This window comes from Bombina bombina, chromosome 7, assembly GCF_027579735.1.
Source record: "Bombina bombina isolate aBomBom1 chromosome 7, aBomBom1.pri, whole genome shotgun sequence".
NCBI classification, from domain to species: domain Eukaryota; kingdom Metazoa; phylum Chordata; class Amphibia; order Anura; family Bombinatoridae; genus Bombina; species Bombina bombina.
The window spans coordinates 499,045,888-499,064,950 of NC_069505.1; the positions used below are offsets into that span (position 1 = coordinate 499,045,888).

Here is a 19,063-nt window from a genome sequence, read left to right on the forward strand (position 1 = left end):
CAGATATATATATATATATATATATATATATATATATATACATATAAACACATAAATACATTTGTATACATATATGGACATATATATAGACATATGTGCATTGGAGCCCTTTGCAGTCAAGTAGCTGAAAACATGAAAAACTCCTATTTATGCAATATTCATAATTAATAAAGGTTTTAACCATGTATTTACTGTAAATATTTCCCATTTCAATGCTCTTCACCTAGGGGGTATGGTCTATGTATTTTTAAATAGATATTCCTATATATATCTGTAGATATCTACACCTATATATAAATAACATATACAAAACTATATATATGTATTTATATTACAACAAAAAAAGATATATTTAGAAATATGCATTTATGAACAAATAGAACATATTCTGCTATGTGAAGAACATTGAATGTTAAAAAATAATATTTCATGTCAGGTTGGCGAACTTGAGAAAGCGCAATATGGTTTGCATGACTTGTTGGGTGTTAGGTCTTTTTCCACTTTTTTAACTCCATTGAAGTCTATGGAGAAAAACTATTGTGGTTGCGATTTTCGAAGTTTGGATTTTTGTGCATGTCAGGTTAGCGCTCGTGCGAAAGCGTATTACTTATAACTTGTAAAGCACACAATACCCAACGCATGCTAAAAGCTTACTTCTAGCGGAGTTTACGCCAGAGCCGAAAATACCACTCAACTCCTAATTTAACCCTAAATGTATAAGAGAAAGAAATTGCTTTTTCATGTTTATTTTTGCATTTGAAATAATTAATATGTCCATAATAATAGGCTGAGCCTTCAAGTAAAGGTAGACCTGATAATTATATTTCTATTATGTATTGAACGGCTAATTATGGCTGGAGGGGCTGAATAAGCACAAGCCGCTATTTCACATACCAAATCTATCTCTTCCTCATACTCCCCACTGAGAGATTAATCAGGGCTGTTGTCTGCAGTTCAAATAATATTTCTACAAAGAAAACATTTGTTACAAATATTTTCACAATAGGTGGGGACACAAGAAGTAAAAATAGCTATTTTAAAATAACAAATAAATGTAAATGGGATGTTTGCAAACAATTAAATTCACTTCAGCAGGTATAATGGACCATTGTAAACACATTATAGGGGAGAAAAGTTTAGAGTACATTGTCCCTTTGAAGAACCACATGTAGAGATGAACTATAAAAAGATATATTAAATCGTGTTTTTGTGAGACATTTTTATTGCGCTGATATTACACGTGGAGCAAAAACTCCCTTTACGCTTCAGTCCTTATCACAATCTCAGAGCTGTGGTTAACTGTTTTCCAAAGCAAAAAAGTTGAACAAAACATAATACAGTTACACTCATAATAACACTGTCTAATAAAAATGTGTTAATAAAAAAATATTGCACAAAAAAGTTATAAGGGATGAATAAATTTGTATGTATATGTATATTTATAAACAAACAGCGCTATGTACAGCAAAAATAAGAATCAAAATACAAAATGTATTTATTTATAAACCAATATTTTTTTATTTTTCAATCTTTCCAAATTAGTGAAATAAAATCACAAAAAAATTACAATCAATAGTCACCATAACGTTTATATATAGTATATTATTTTATATCAGTTTGCAATTATTTTGTAACATGGTTGCCCATGTATATGTTTAAATACATATAGGGCTCCATGTACTAAGCAGTCAGCGAGCTACCCGCAACAAATCTCGCGTCAAAACTCGCAAACTGATATGTACAAAGTCGTCAACTATGTTCAAACTCGCATCTTTAAAATTGCGAGCGTACTTATCCGCCAAACCTCGCTACGTCTCCATTTTTCACTGTAATTAGACACATTTGACCACCAACTCGCCAAAAACGAATGTACTAAAAAATCTATTTGTCCGCTCGCTACAATTTCCGCTCCCACCTCGTTATTTTTGCCTCGCCACCTTTTAGGTGGCGGGCAAGGTACAAAACAATAGGAAAGTCAATCTAGACGCCAGTCTAGACATATATAAAAGGCAGTAATATCAGCATTGTACAGCATAACTGGCGTCTAATTTGTCTCTCATTTCCATGAACATAAATTGCGCCAAATTTGTCGACTGTAATTAAAGAGTAATCTATATTTTAAATTTGTATTGTATAGTTGTCAATCTTTATAATTATTTTTATATTAATATTTATATATTATCAGATCCAGATGAAGCCATATCCAAATTGTAAATAAATATTACAAAAATATTTGTTATCACTCTGTTATCTGTTATCGCTCTGTTAACACTCTTCAAAAAATTTTGAACAATAATAAAGTTGTTTAGATAAGTTGAACTTTTATAGGAGCAAAATTCTATTCCCGCGACTACTATGATGTTCGTGACACCTTGCATGTCACGTGTTAATAATTGGCCAGACAACTGAAAGTTAAGTACATCAGCTTAGTCGCAGCGAGCGAGGCGTCAAATTTATCAATAATCCGCCACTGCTCGCGGCGGGCTAGACTTGTCTATTTATTGGGGGATTATTAGTACATAGTGACAGCGGACACCATTTCGCCCGCGGCGAGTAACGGCGAGTTTATCCGTGTCTAAAATGACGGATGAATTGACGGCTTAGTACATGGAGCCCATAATGTATCAAAGAGATATCGGCAACTGCATTGATATTAAAGGCAATCCATACCGTCTAGTATGGCTAATGGCTAGAGTGACCATATTGCCCCTTTAAAAAGGGACACATATGAAAAATACATATGTCAGGGCTGTTTAAAGAAATGTTTTGTATAACAACCCTGACATATGTATTTTTCATATGTATGCCTTTTTAAAGCAGCAATATGGTCACCCTGCTAATGGCGTATCTAAATTAGTACTCCTTGCTTTAAACTATATGGGGTATCAGATTGATACTCCGTGATTAAGACAATGTACAGTATCAAATATACATACTAGAAATAAACAAACATTAGAACAGCAGAAAAATCATTAATACAAAATCTGCAGATATTGAGCGAAAACTGAAAACACTTGCCAGGCCAGACTTGTGTATACGTTACCACTAAACATTTCAGGGTCACGCCCCTTCCTCAGGTGTAACAAACAGTCCTAATTCACTCTCTTTTAAATGATGGCTAGCTTTATTACAGCCTATAGGCTATTGAGTTACGTTTATGTAATAATCATAGTCAATCTAATGTTCCCAGTATATCCAATATCGAGTCATATATGTCTATTGCATTTAAACATGTCTCTTAAAATAGTTTATATATATTTCACCAATATATTTTACAGCTACAATCTTGTATATGCTTCACAAACATGATAAAAACATATTTATGCAATATTCATGTGTGATAAATATTTTAACTATGTATTTACTGTAAATATTTTACATTTACTAATGCGAATATGCTATGTTGTTTGCGTGATTGGCAATTTTTTTTCTCCATTGACTACTATTGGGAATGTGAAAATGCGATGGGTGTTTGCGTGATCTCGGGTGTTACGTTTTTGCGTTTGCATGCGTGTGTATGTATTCCCCCATAGAAATCAATGGAGAATAAAAGTGGAAAAAACCCTAAGTTTGGTTTTTCCTGCTATTCAAGTTAACGCTAGCATTAATACTAGCTTGCGGAAAAAAAATAGCCCTTCGTTTTTCCCGCTGACCATCACAGGGGCTTTTCCGAAACATTGGCATATTTTAAAGAAAGATAATATATTACGGGAACTTTTAGGAACCAATCCAAATTTTATCTTTAGAAGAAATAGAAATCTAAAGTCCATCTTAGCACCCAGTAACCTTAAAAACCCCCCAAAAAGAACAGTAAACTTCTATAGATGTAATTGATTGAATTGTGCTGCATGTGAACATACTGTATGTACTATGGAAACAGACCAACAAAGAGCCTCACTTCAACTACCATTGAGAAGAAATATGAATTAAAGTCTTTATGCAACTGCATAACATAATATGTAGTGTACCTTTTACAATGCAGCTTTGACCTACAATATATAGGGCATACAACTAGATCCCAAAAAACACATTAATATCATCAAAATATGTCTTAAATTCCACAATCTATCAGCACACTACAGAATAGTACATAACCAGGACCCAAAGTGTTTGAGAGGCACGATTTTAGAACAAATTCAGAGGAGACAGAGGTGGTGATAGGGAGATTTTACTGTGACAAAGGGAAACATATTGGATCCATGCATTTAACAATTTCTGTAACACTTTGGAGAGTGAGTGTAATAACATTAGATACTAACATAAATAAAAATTAAGATTAAAAGAAGATGGAGATGAAAATACAGGATATAATATAAAATACGAACGCAACCCGACAAGAGCAAAAATGAAAATCCTAGCAGAGTTTTCGCAATCGGGGAAAAAAATTGCCTTACTTTTTCACACTGACAATCACACGGCTGCCCTAGTGGAATCATCTTGAAAAAGGGACAGTCCCTGCAAATGGTGAGATGTCTCCTATTGCAATTAATGGAGTTTACTGGAAAGGAATTACCTCGCTGTGTAGGGCGAAGTTAGCAGTAAGCACTTTGAAAATTAAATCCTGCACCCAATATAACTCACATTATGCTGCTTTCTGCGAATAGCATCTTACAAACGCTTATACTTTCCTATGCATAAGTTTTTCTATTAGGGTATTAAGTATTTTGAGTATTTTGTCACAACCTCGCCAACAATATAAACCAAATAAATTAATGATATCTAATACAGGGAAATAATAAATATTTTAACCCCTTAATGACCAACGACGTGCAGGGTACGTCCTCCAAAAAAATGTCCTTAACGACCAAGGACGTACCCTGTACGTTGTTGGTCTTTGAAAGCAGTGGAAGCGATCCTGATCGCTTCCAGCTGCTTTCATGTTATTGCAGTGATGCCTCGATATAGAGGCATCCTGCAATAACTTTTTTAAGCAGTCTGTGGCCCTCTCTGCATCGGCTATTGATGGCTATGATCGTTGGTGGGTGGGAGCGTGTCCAGGGAGGCGAGTGGGTGGCCATCAGTAGAGGAGGGGGGCGGGATTGCGTGTGGGTGCGCGTGTATGTGAGCGTGCATGCGCGCGTGTGCACGTGTGAAACTGGCCAAAAGTTAACACTGAAGTGGAAGAGGCACAAGGTGGGACTCAGTGGGAGAGAGGGTGGGAATAAAAAATATTAATGATCTGGGAGAGGGTGGGGGGTTGGGTGTTAAGGGGGGTAAGCTACACTACAGAAAAACTTAAAATAAACATTTGATTTCAAACTGGGTACTGGCAGACAGCTGCCAGTACCCAATATGGTGCACAATAAGGCAGAGGAGGGGGTAGAGAGCTGTTTGGGGGGGGGGGATCAGGGAGGTTGGGGCTAAGGGGGGGTTCCTACACAGCAGAATTATTTAAAAACAAAAACAAAACAAAACTTTTATTTTAGTACTGGCAGACTTTCTGCCAGTAATTAAGATGGCGGGGACAATTGTGGGGTGGGGGAGGTAAGGGAGCTGTTTGGGAGGGATCAGGGGGTGTGATGTGTCAGGTGTGAGGCTGATCTCTACACTAAAGCTAAAATTAACCCCTTCACTGCTAGCCATAATACACGTGTGATGCGCAACAGCATTTAGCGGCCTTCTAATTACCAAAAAGCAACGCCAAAGTCATATATGTCTGCTATTTCTGAACAAAGGGGATCCTAGAGAAGCATTTACAACCATGTGTGCCATAATTGCACCAGCTGTTTGTAAATAATTTCAGTGATAAACATAAAATTGTGAAAAATTTAGCGTTTTTTTCAATTTGATCGCATTTGGCGGTGAAATGGTGGCATGAAATATACCAAAATGTGCTTAGATCAATACTTGGGGTTGTCTACTGCACTAAACTAAAGCTAAAATTAACCCTACAAGCTCCCTACATGCTCCCTAATTAACCCCTTCACTGCTGGGCATAATACACGTGTGGTGCACAGTGGCATTTAGCGCCTTCTGATTACCAAAAAAGCAATGCCAAAGCCATATATGTCTGCTATTTCTGAACAAAGGGGATCCCAGAGAAGCATTTACAAAAATTTATGCCATAATTGCACAAGTTGTTTGTAAATAATTTCAGTGAGAAACCTAAAGTTTGTGAAAAAATTTGTGAACGATTTTTTTATTTGATGGCATTTGGAGGTGAAATGGTGGCATGAAATATACCAAAATGGGCCTAGATCAATACTTTGGGATGTCTTCTAAAAAAATATATATACATGTCAAGGGATATTCAGGGATTCCTGAAAGATATCAGTGTCCCAATGTAACTAGCGCTAATTTTGAAAAAAAGTGGTTTGGAAATAGCAAAGTGCTACTTGTATTTATGGCCCTATAACTTGCAAAAAAGCAAAGAACATGTAAAAATTGGGTATTTCTAAACTCAGGACAAAATTTAGAAACTATTTAGCATGGGAGTTTTTTGGTGGTTGTAGATGTGTAACAGATTTTGGGGATCAATGTTAGAAAAAGTGTGTTTTTTCCATTTTTTCCCTCATATTTTCAAATTTTTTTATAGTAAATTATAAGATATGATGAAAATAATAGTATCTTTAGAAAGTCCATTTAATGGACGGGACTTCCTGTGGGAGGAGCATGTAGCAGACGTGCACGCCATCGCTCAGTGAGAGAGAGCGAAATTCAAACTGGCCCCGCCACAAATCTCCTATTGCCGGAGCGAGAGCCCTGCCTGGGGAGAGGAAACAACTGAGTGCGGTAAGTCCATCCGACCAAATTGGGCCGCCTGGTATCGGCCACAAGCATAACAATACCACAAAGAACCGTATCAAGTAAAGCAGCAGCGGATCAGACCGACACCCCCCAACAACTAATGTGAGATTCCTTTGCGGACACTGCAGCGTGGATTGCGAGTGGTAAGCAGAAACAACTATCCGGCCGGTCCGGGGAACAGACGAGAAGTGTCTCTGCTGGAACCGGTAAGCGGTGGGATAGTGCAAATGCCAGCGCATAAAAAAAACAAAAAAGAGAGCAGGACGGCAGACAAAGTGCTGGATACGCAAGTATAACTGTTACATACAATTGCCTTATAATGTATCTGTCTGTGTGCCTGCATGAAAGGTGAACTCTTGGTGAAAAGTATAACGCTTGGGAAGGGGTGTGAAGACAGCTGATCCTGAGAGGTTTAGTGAGGTTTCGCGGACCTGTTCAGTGGCGGGGCAGTAAGTGAGTAAACTGAGAACTGTAACTCAAAGAATAATAGCTCCAAGCAACATAGTGTTACTCTGTTGGATATGAGGCACATAATTTCAGTTTACAGAGATAAAAGTGAACATTGAAAATTATAAGCTCAGGTATGGGACACTGAACGGTACAAGGTGCATTTGGGATTACAACAGGAATCATAAAATACCACAGAGCTGGGTCATAGATCATAGCACAGCAGTTGGCAGAGACACATTCTGTTTCTTTCTCCCCCCAACTGTTTTTCTTTTTTTCCTATTTGGATAAACTCCTTTCTCTGAGGGGGTTCCAGGTGTCGGAGACTGTTATAGTGAGAACTGCAGCCTTCAATTGGAGGTTATTAGCTCTGTGTCTTTCTTTTTCAATATATGCTTAAATAAATCAGGATTTGGGAATAAGAAGATTTTTCATCCCTACGGGTAAAACTGTTAAGAGGAGAAGGCTGTGTGGGGATAGAACTCTGCATAACATAATAGCTGGATTTCCCCCACTGATAAAGTTTACTACGCAGAGAATCTTATCAAGCAACTCCTGTTTATTGTCTCTTATAATTCTGATCTGCATAAGCTGTTAGGGCTTGCAAATATTTTGTATTGGATATATTAACAATATAATCGTCTGCAACTTAAATTTGTTAGGCAGCAGAAAACGTTATCTTAAAATTTGAGCTGTAGTATTTTGTTGGAGAAGAAATACTGAAGAGGGTTAAAACTTGCTGCTTTAAATATATACCCCTTGCAGATAGAATTGTATTATTGTGTCAGTACACTAAGTCCGGTGATCGGACATTAAGGGAAAGTGCCATATAAATATTATAAGGTGTTTAAAACCTAAAATATGTGGTAACGAAGAACAGCAGGGGTGAAAAGTAGTTGATACTATCAAACGCCAGTCAGAATTCCATGTCATAAAGTTCAGAAACACAAAACACTAGTAGTTTAATTAGGCTTCCCAGCGGGAACTTACACATTTAAAAAAATTTCACGTTTGCATCCTTTTGGTTTTTTTTTTCTCCCTGCACTACAGCAACAGCTGTATCTTGGATATAGTACCCAGTTAAATCTGTGACTGTAATATTACACACTTGACACTCCACCAGGACCCTCTTACGGGAGATTTATCACTGAAAGCATTCACTCACTGCAGTCACCACTGCAGTATATAGATAGCACTATTATCACTTTCTGATAAACTATTTGAATTCTTTTTTTCTTTTTTTTTTTTCTCTTTCTTCTTTTTTTCTTTCACCTCCACATAATCTTCTTCTTATACACAACAAATACACTTCTATATTTCATGGAAAGGTATATTCCTAACCTTAAAGTTAGGTCCCCCGCGATGCCCCCAAAGAAAGATAAAACGTCTAAATCAACACATGAGTTAGGTTTAGAAGAAGGTACAGAATCCCAAATATCAGGTGTAGAGAAACAGCTGACACTAAACCAACTTGCAGAAAAGATGCTGCCCCAATTTGAGTCTGTCAAAAGAGAGATCGCCTCTTTATCCTCAGAGATTAGATCTTTTTCAAACAGAATACTAGAAGTAGAAGAAAGGATCTCAGGGGTAGAGGACAGGCAAAATATACATGACACAAACTGGACCAATTACGAGAATAAGATAAGAATAATGCAATCCAAGATAGAAGACCTGGAAGACAGGTCCCGTAGGAATAACATCCGTATTATCGGACTACCAGAGATAAGTGAATATAGAGATCTAGTGTCTTTTGCCTCAGTAACCTTGCCACAATTGCTAGGTATGCAGCTAACAGAGGTAATCCAAGTTGAGAGAGCACACAGAACAGGCCCGATAAGAGAACCCCAAGACAGCAACACACGCCCAAGGATGGTAATATAGTCAAGTACTTAAATTTCCAACACAAAATGCAGATTATGAGTCATTATAGAAAAATCCTGGGGTTTAAGATAGGTGCAAAGCAGGTCTTTCTGTTCCAGGACTTTTCAGTTGAGACGTCCTCGAAGAGAAAGGCAATGGCACCATTCTGCTCAGGGCTGATCAGGGCTGGGATTCAGGCTAACATGCGGTATCCAGCAAAAATTGTTATTTCTTCAGAGGGTAACATTGTTGTATTAAACACAGTTATGGAAGCAAAGAAATACTGTATTGAAAAGGGTCTAGAAATATGACAAAATGAATATGTTTGGGTTTTTTTTCACATAGTATTTTAGACAACAATGATGTGGTTATATGACTATAGCTGCGATGTGTTTTTTTTCTCCTTTTTTTTTTTTTTTTTTTTTTCCTCATACTCGCTACGCATGTTTATTTAATTATGATTTTAATTATATGTTACAGGACACCGCCAGAGGCTTTGAACACCCGATCCCGTATGATCTCGGAAGTGGAACAGGGCTGAGTTTTGGTCAGTACCGGGATGGGCAACCGCCGGGGAACACCAAGAGCGGTAGTCATGACTGTGCAAATGGAAAGGTTAAATCTATTCCCTAACAGAGAGGTAGGAAAGTTTTTTTTTTGGTCAAGAGTTTACATATATTTATTTTATCATGGTTTTTAATATAAATATTAAAAGTAAATGTTGAAGTTTGTATCTTGGAATGTGGGGGGTATTACCTCCCCCATTAAAAGGAAGAATGTGTTAAAAATGTTAAAACAGCATACGCCAGATGTCATATTATTGCAAGACTAATTGGATCACTGAAATTATGGCGGCTCCCTGTAACAGTAGGAAACAGGGTGTTGCCATAATGTTCAATAGAAAATTGACATATGTGGTCAAGAGCCAAAACTTGGACCCGAAAGGGAGGTTTATGTTCATAGAAGTTGAAATCAATAACCGAATGTGGGTGCTCTGTAACATATATGGTCCAAATGAAACCGAGCCAGAATTTTGGGCGACAATTAAAAATAAATTGATGAAATACTCAGGACAAAATATAGTAATGGCGGGAGATTTTAATGCCACAATGTGTCCTGCGATCGATAGATTACGACCCAGAGCCATTAGAAAACACAACAGAGAGGCTAAGATTTTAAGAGATATGGCTAAGATGTTAAAACTACGGGACATCTGGCGTTTACAGCACCCGGATGAGCGTGGGTTCACATGCGAATCCAAATCATTTAATAATTTTTCTCGCATTGACATGTTCTTGATAAATGAGGGAATACTGACATTAGAAATCGAGTCGCATATAGAAGAAATACTTATTTCAGACCATGCGATAATTACGTTGCAGATTGAAGACTCAAGCAGAATTAGCAGTAGGAACACGTTCTACTTCCCTAAATATTTGTATTCAGATGATAAGTTTAGAAATTTTCTAGCAGAAAAATGGAAAGAATATTACTGTCTGAATTGTTTAGACACGTGTCGCCCTGAAGTATTGTGGGAAGCAGGAAAAGCGGTCCTGCGTGGCCAAATTAAAAATTATATGGTCAAGAGGAAGAGAAAGTTAAAAGCTAGGGAAATACAATTGGCCAGTCAACTTAACAATGCATACAGAAGGTACGTAAATACACCAAATAGTTTTGCTTGGAATAGATATAAAACTGCCAAAACCGAGCGTGAGTCCTTCCTCAGAGAGAAATGGGCAAGGGAGGATATCCGTATAAGAGCATTCTGTCAGGGATATCAGGGGATAGCTACAAAACAGCTCGCTAAATTAATTAAACATAGGAAAAACAATAACCTGATACCACTTATCAAAGAAGGGAACAAAGGGTTAACTTCAACAACAGAGATAAGAGCGGCCTTCCATAGATATTATCAGAAATTGTATTCTGAAGTTGAAATAGATCGGATAAGAATGGCTGAGTTCTGGCAAAAGATTCAAGTCCCCTCAATCGACACAGCTGAGTTAGAACAGTTAAATATTCCGATAACAGTGGGTGAGGTCAAAAGCACGATTGATAGACTCAAAAATAATAAAGCTCCGGGGCCTGAAGGACTACAGTCCGAATTTTATAAGATTATCAAAGATGACATCGCCGGTATATTAACAGAATTATACAATGATTATTTTATTAATGGGAATTTACATTCAATGTATTTCACTGATTCCATAGTAACATTAATCCATAAGAAAGGGAAAGCATTAGACGAAATGGGATCATACCGCCCAATTTCACTCCTGAATCGTGACTACAAAATATTAACATCAATTATTGCAGAGAGATTGAAGAAGGTGGTGAGCAAATTAACTCATCATGATCAATCTGGATTCATTCCGGGGAGAAACCCTGTACGGAATATGCGCAGGGTATTAGTCATTCTAGATCACTATTTCAACAAGACACAAAGATTAAACAACAATCCACAGGTAGACATGGCAATGCTTACGATCGAAGCAGAAAAAGCATTGGACTCCATCATTTGGGAACATTTATTTATGACTCTCATGAAATTTGGTTTTGCAGGTAATTTGGTGCAGATAATTAAAAAGATATATACTGCGCCACGATCTCAACTGTTAGTCAACGGTGAATTATCTCATTATTTAACCTTACAAAGGGGCCCTAGACAAGGGTGTCCCCTGTCGCCTTTGCTCTTAGATCTTGCATTAGAGCCGCTAGCCGTATTAATTAGGCAAGAAGTAAGGGGTGTAGAAATAGGGGGACACAATATGGTAATCTCTTTATATGCTGATGACATGATGTTATTTTTACAGCACACTAAAAAAAGTATCCCCAAATGTCTGGCATTAATTAATAATTTTACAACTTTTTCAGGATACAAAATTAATAAAGGAAAGTCAGAATTGCTTTGGATAAATCAAACCAAATCAAGTTTTTCACAACACGGGTTCAAAGTTGTAAAATCATTAAACTACCTAGGTATTAAAATAAGCAAAAATCCTAATGCTTGGTACAGTCTAAATTACTCTGATTTCTTTGAAAAATTAGAGGATAAACTAGGTAAGTGGAATGTACGATCCCAATCGCTTTCTGCAAAGATATGTCTGATAAAAACAATTGCCTTCCCTAGGTTATTATTTTTAATGCAAAATCTACTTATATTAATAAATAAACGAGATGTAGCAAGGTACAATAGAATATGTGCGCACTTTATCTGGGGGAAAAAGAGAATTCACGTAGCGACTTAGAAATTGGTTCAAAGTAAAAGATGGGCGGGTTTGGCCTTGCCGGATATTGTGATATATAACATAGTTGCTCTTTTGAAATTTGGAGTAGACTGCCTAACGGAAGCCAATTATGTAACTTACTATGACTTAGAAACCACATTGATAGAACCCTTTGACCTCAAGGCTATTTTGCATTACCCTGTTAGGAGTTTGCCCAGTAACGTCCGTACCCATATGACCTTTCTAAATGTGGTCCGGGCATGGCAGAAATTTTGCGGATTAGCTGGGCAAGAATTTCAGCTCTCAAAACATTTACCATTTATTGGTTCTCTGGATTTTACACCGGGACTCTATGATAATATGGCATTTAAAATCTGGCGTAAGAAAGGATTGCAATATTTTATACAGTTAACTCAGGGTGAAGGGCAAGTTTTGCAAACATTCGAAGCACTGGCCAGACAATATCAGTTACCGATGAAAACATTCTACGCCTACTTGCAAGCCAGAAGTTATCTTTCCAAACCTCTGCAAATATACAGATTTTTGTGGGACCCAGGGATTGAGACAGGAGTGAAATTGTACGCGAGTGGGAAAAGATCAATATCATATTGGTATACATTATTATTAAACATATCAGGGCAAGCACACATCAATAAAAGGAAGTTGTTTCTAACTAAATAGATTAATCAGCTTCAAGCTGAGGATATTGGTAGGAGCATAAGACTGGCAAATACAGATACGAGCGTAACCAGCTGGAAAGAATCACAGTTTAAACTTCTAAACAACTTTTACCTCACCCCAATGAGGATTAGTAAATGGGGACAATCAAATCACAAGGGGAAATGCTTTAAATGCCAAAGAGAGGGAGCAGATTTATCGCATTGTATATGGGAGTGCCCTAAAATACGTCAATTTTGGAGCAAAATCCAATTTTGGGTGAATAGGTATCTACGTGTAGAGTGGGTCCCCCAACTTCGTCATATCTTTCTTTTAAGAGAATATGGGCAGTATAAAGGCGAGGGCCAACTAATCAATATGACAATTTTGGCGGCCAGACATATAATATTTGTGAAATGGGGAGCATCCGAGGTCCCAACGATAGCGGAGTTTATCAATATTATCATATTACAAATGACTATGGAAAGACAGTACTTGACAGGAGGTTCAGAAAAAGCAATAAGGAACTTCTTTAATAAGTGGAAGAGGGTAATTTTAGCATGGCCCCAACAGGCCCAGATTCAATTTATTTCACCACTTAAACAGAATGTCAATTTCATTGCACTGGTAGTTGGGGAGGTTCTTCCGACAAATTGGCTTTAGCGTCTCTCTGTCAGAGATGGAAGAGCAAATGTGTATAAAATATGGCAACAGATAGTGTCTATAGCGAGTCTCCCCCCCCCCTTTTTTTTTTTTCTTTTTCTCTTCTCTTTCTTTTCTTTTCTGTTTCTTTATTGCCGAGCAGGCAATGGATATTCTCCGAATAGGAGTTGTAATTTCTGGATTAGATTTTTGGATAAAAAAGCTGTGTTTGTTAGTAACATTGGAAATATATGCTTTGTACTTTTATGTTCTTTGTGAATACGATTATTTTTGATGTTATGATGTACCAAGCTCTCAATAAAAATATAAAAAAAAAAAAAAAAGAAAGTCCATTTAATGGCGAGAAAAACGATATATAATATGTGTGGGTACAGTAAATAAGTAAGAGGAAAAACAGAATTTATGCTTACCTGATAAATTACTTTCTCTTGTGGTGTATCCAGTCCACGGATTCATCCTTTACTTGTGGGAGATTCTCCTTCCCTACAGGAAGGGGCAAAGAGAGCACACAGCAGAGCTGTCCATATAGCTCCCCCTCTAGCTCCACCCCCCAGTCATTCGACCGAAGGTTAGGAAGAAAAAGGAGAAACCATAGGGTGCAGTGGTGACTGTAGTTTAAACAAAAAAATCTACCTGACTTAATAGCCAGGGCGGGCCATGGACTGGATACACCACAAGAGAAAGTAATTTATCAGGTAAGCATAAATTCTGTTTTCTCTTGTAAGGTGTATCCAGTCTACCAATACCAAAGCTTTAGGACACGGATGAAGGGAGGGAACAAGACAGGTACCTTAAACGGAAGGCACCACTGCTTGTAAAACCTTTCTCCCAAAAATAACCTCAGAAGAAGCAAAAGTATCAAATTTGGAAAATTTGGAAAAAGTATGCAGCGAAGACCAAGTCGCTGCCTTACAAATGTATTCAACAGAAGCCTCATTTTTAAAAGCCCATGTGGAAGCCACTGCTCTGGTAAAATGAGCAGTAATTGTTTCAGGAGGCTGCTGGCCAGCAGTCTCATAGGCCAAATGGATGATGCTTTTCAGCCAAAGGGAAAGAGAGGTAGCGGTCGCCTTCTGACCTCTCCTCTTACCAGAATAGATAACAAACAAAGAAGTTGTTTTTCTGAAATCTTTAGTTGCTTGTAAATAGAATTTTAAAGCACGAACCACATCAAGATTGTGTAACAGACGTTCCTTCTTCGACGAAGGATTAGGACACAGAGAAGGAACAACAATTTCCTGGTTAAAATTCTTATTAGACACAACCTTAGGAAGAAAACCGGATTTGGTACGTAAAACTACCTTATCCGCATGGAACACCAGGTGAATCACACTGTAAAGCAGATAACTCTGAAACTCTTCGAGCAGAAGAGATAGCTACCAAAAACAAAACTTTCCAAGATAAAAGCTTAATATCTATGGAATGTAAAGGTTCAAATGGAACCCCTTGCAGAACTGAAAGAACTAAATTCAGACTCCATGGCGGAGCCACAGGTCTATAAACAGGCTTGATTCTGACTAAAGCCTGACTAAACGTTTAAACATCTGGTACCTCTGCCAGATGTTTGTGAAAAAGAATAGACAAGGCAGATATCTGTCCCTTTAAGGAACTAGCTGCTAATCCTTTCTCCAATCCATCTTGGAGAAAGGACAAAATGATGGGAATCCTAACCTTACTCTATGAGTAACCCTTGGATTCGCACCAAAAAATATATTTTCGCCAAATCTCATGGTAGATCTTCCTGGTGACAGGCTTTCTAGCCTGAATCAGGGTATCAATGACCGACTCAGAGAACCCACGCTTTGATAGAATTAGGCGTTCAATCTCCAAGCAGTCAGACGCAGAGAAATTAGATTTGGATGTTTGAAAGGACCTTGTATTAGCAGGTCCTGCCTCACTGGTAGTGTCCATGGTGGCACAGAGGACATGTCCACTAGGTCTGCATACCAGGTCCTGCATGGCCACGCAGGCGCTATTAGAATCACCGAAGCCCTCTCCTGCTTGATTCTGCCAACCAGACGCGGGAGGAGAGGAAACGGTGGAAAAACATAGGCAAGATTGAAAGACCAAGGCGCTGCTAGAGCATCTATCAACACCGCCTGGGGATCCCGGGACCTGGACCCGTAAAGAGGAAGTTTGGTGTTCTGACGGGACGCCATCAGATCCAATTCTGGAGTGCCCCATAGCTGAATCAGCTGGGCAAACACTCCCCCGGGTGAAAAGTCTGACGACTTAGGAAATCGGCCTCCCAGTTGTCTACTCCTGGGATGTGAATTGCTGAGAGATGGCAAGAGTGATCCTCTGCCCACCTGATTATTTTGGTTACTTCCATCATTGCTTGGGAACTCCTTGTTCCCCCTTGATGATTGACATAAACTACAGTCGTGATGTTGTCCGACTGAAATCTGATGAATTTGGCCGCAGCTAGCGATAATCCACTCTGGTCTGCGGAAACACATTCCCTGAGACAGGTGATCCTGAGACAACCACCAGAAAAGAGAATCTCTGGTCCCCTTGTCCAACTGTATTTGAGGAGACAAATCTGCATAATCCCCATTCCACTGTTTGAGCATGCACAGTTGCAGTGGTCTGAGGTGCATCCATGCAAAAGGGACTATGTCCATTGCCGCTACCATTAGTCCGATTGTCTCCATGCACTGAGCTACAGATGGCCGAGGAATGGAGTGAAGAGCTCGGCAAGCAGTTAAGAGTTTTACCTTTCTGACCTCCGTCAGAAATATTTTCATTTCTACCGAGTCTATTAGGGTTCCTAGGAAGGGAACTCTTGTGAGGGGGGAGAGAGAACTCTTTTTGATGTTTACCTTCCACCCGTGAGACCTCAGAAAGGCCAATACAATTTCCGTGTGAGACTTGGCTCTTTGGAAAGTCGACGCCTGAATTAAGATGTCGTCTAGATAAGGCGCCACTGCTATGCCCTGCGGTCTTAGAACCGCCAGGAGGGACCCTAGCACCTTTGTGAAAATTTTGGGAGCAGTGGCCAACCCAAAAGGAAGAGCCACAAACTGATAATGCTTTTCCAGAAAGGCGAACCTGAGAAACTGGTGATGATCTTTGTGGATAGGAATATGTAGGTACGCATCCTTTAGATCCACGGTAGTCATATATTGACCCTCCTGGATCATTGGTAAGATTGTCCGAATGGTCTCCATCTTGAATGATGGGACTCTGAGGAACTTGTTTAGAATTTTGAGATCCAGGATTGGTCTGAAAGTTCCTTCTTTTTTGGGAACCACAAACAGGTTTGAGTAAAACCCCAGCCCTTGTTCCGCAATTGGAACTGGGTGGATCACTCCCATTGTATGTAGGTCTTCTACACAGCATAAGAACGCCTCTTTCTTTGTCATGTCTGAAGACAGACGAGAAATATGGAACCTTCCCCTTGGAAGGGAGTCCTTGAATTCTAGAGGATATCCCTGGGATACAATCTCTAAGGCCCAGGGATCGTGTACATCTCTTGCCCAGGCCTGAGCGAAGAGAGAGAGTCTGCCCCCTACTAGATCCGGTCTCGAATCGGGGGCTACCCCTTCATGCTGTCTTAGAGGCAGCAGCAGGCTTCTTGGCCTGTTTACCCTTGTTCCAGCCCTGGTAAGACTTCCTAGCTGCCCTGGGTTGTGAAGTGTTACCCTCTTGCTTTGCAGCAGGGGAGGATGAAGCAAGACCGCTCCTGAAATTCCGAAAGGAACGAAAATTATTTTGTTTGTTCTTTGTCTTGAAGGACTTGTCTTGGGGGAGAGCATGGCCTTTTCCCCCAGTGATTTCTGAAATAATCTCTTTCAATTCAGGCCCGAAGAGGGTCTTTCCTTTGAAAGGGATGTTCAATAGTTTGGATTTTGACGACACATCGGCCGACCAGGACTTTAGCCATAACGCCCTGCGCGCTAAAATGGCGAAACCTGAATTTTTTGCCGCTAACTTAGCTATTTGGAATGCGGCATCTGTGATAAAAGAATTAGCCATCTAAAGAGCCTTAATTCTGTCCATAATGTCCTCATATGAGGTTTCCATCTGGAGCACATCTTCCAGCACCTCGAACCAGAAAGCAGCTGCAGTGGTTACAGGAACAATGCACGCAATAGGTTGGAGAAGAAAACCTTGTTGTACAAAAATTTTCTTAAGTAAACCCTCTAATTTTTTATCCATAGGGTCTTTAAAAGCACAACTGTCTTCGATTGGTATAGTTGTGCGTTTAACAAGTGAAGAAACAGCCCCCTCCACCTTAGGGACCGTCTGCCACGAGTCCCGCATGGGGTTAGATATGGGGAACATTTTCTTAAAAACAGGGGGGGGGAACGAAGGGAATACCTGGTTTATCCCACTCCCTAGTAACGATATCCGCAATCCTCTTAGGGACCGGGAACACATCAGTGTAGACAGGAACTTCTAGGTACTTGTCCATTTTACACAATTTCTCTGGAACCACCATAGGGTCGCAGTCATCCAGAGTAACTAATACCTCCCTGAGCAATAAGCGGAGGTGTTCTAGTTTAAATTTAAAAGCCAGCGTATCTGAGTCTGTCTGAGGAGCAACCTTTTCCGAATCAGAAATTTCTCCCTCAGACAGCACATCCCTCGCCCCCATTTCAGAGCGTTGTGAGTGTATATCGGATACGGCTACTAAAGCGTCAGAATGCTCAGAATCTTTTCTTAAAACAGAGCTATCACGCTTTGCAGGTAACACGGGCAGTTTAGATAAAAAAACTGAGAGGGTATTATCCATGACTGCCGCCAAGTCTTGTAAGGTAAAAGAGTTAGACGCACTAGAGGTGCTAGGCGTCGCTTGAGCGGGCGTAACTGGTTGTGACACTTGGGGAGAGGTTAACGGGCTAACCTCATTACCATATATCTGAGAATCATCTAGGGCCACATTTGTAAATGCAACAATATGTTCTTTAAAGTGAATAGACATATCAGTACAAGTGGGACACATTCTGAGAGGGGGTTCCACCATGGCTTCTAAACACATTGAACAAGGATTTTCCTTGGTGTCAGACATGTTTAACAGACTAGTATTAAGGCAAACAGGCTTAGAAATCACTTTAATCAAGCAAAAACACACTTTGCAAAAAACGTTACTGTGCCTTTAAGAGATAAAAAGACACACAATTTTTCCAAAACAGTGAAAAATGCAGCAAACTTTTCGAAGTTTTCACAGTATGTACCTAAAGCATTAGTAAGATTGCACCACTAGCAATAAAAACGATTAACCCCTTAATGCCCAAACCGGATCGATATTAAGCCAACAGACCGGTTAAAACAACTTCAGCCCCTTGCCACAGCTCTGCTGTGGCCCTACCTGCCCTTAGGAGTCAGATTTGTGGGGAAAAAGCTTCTTATGTGTCCTCAAACTGTAGCAGGACCCTCCATGTGAAACAGCCTGAAGTTCTAGTCACTAAAACTGCGCATCTGAGGCGTGAAATTAGGCCCCTCCCACCTTACTCCGG

The 19,063-nt window shown here is 39.2% G+C and overlaps 1 protein-coding gene across 1 annotated transcript in view; it reads right to left on the minus strand.

Annotated features, from left to right (window-relative positions):
* LOC128666874 (cytochrome P450 2G1) overlaps positions 1-19,063 on the minus strand; it is an 85,083-nt gene that overhangs the window by 45,301 nt on the left and 20,719 nt on the right. The window lies entirely within an intron of this gene.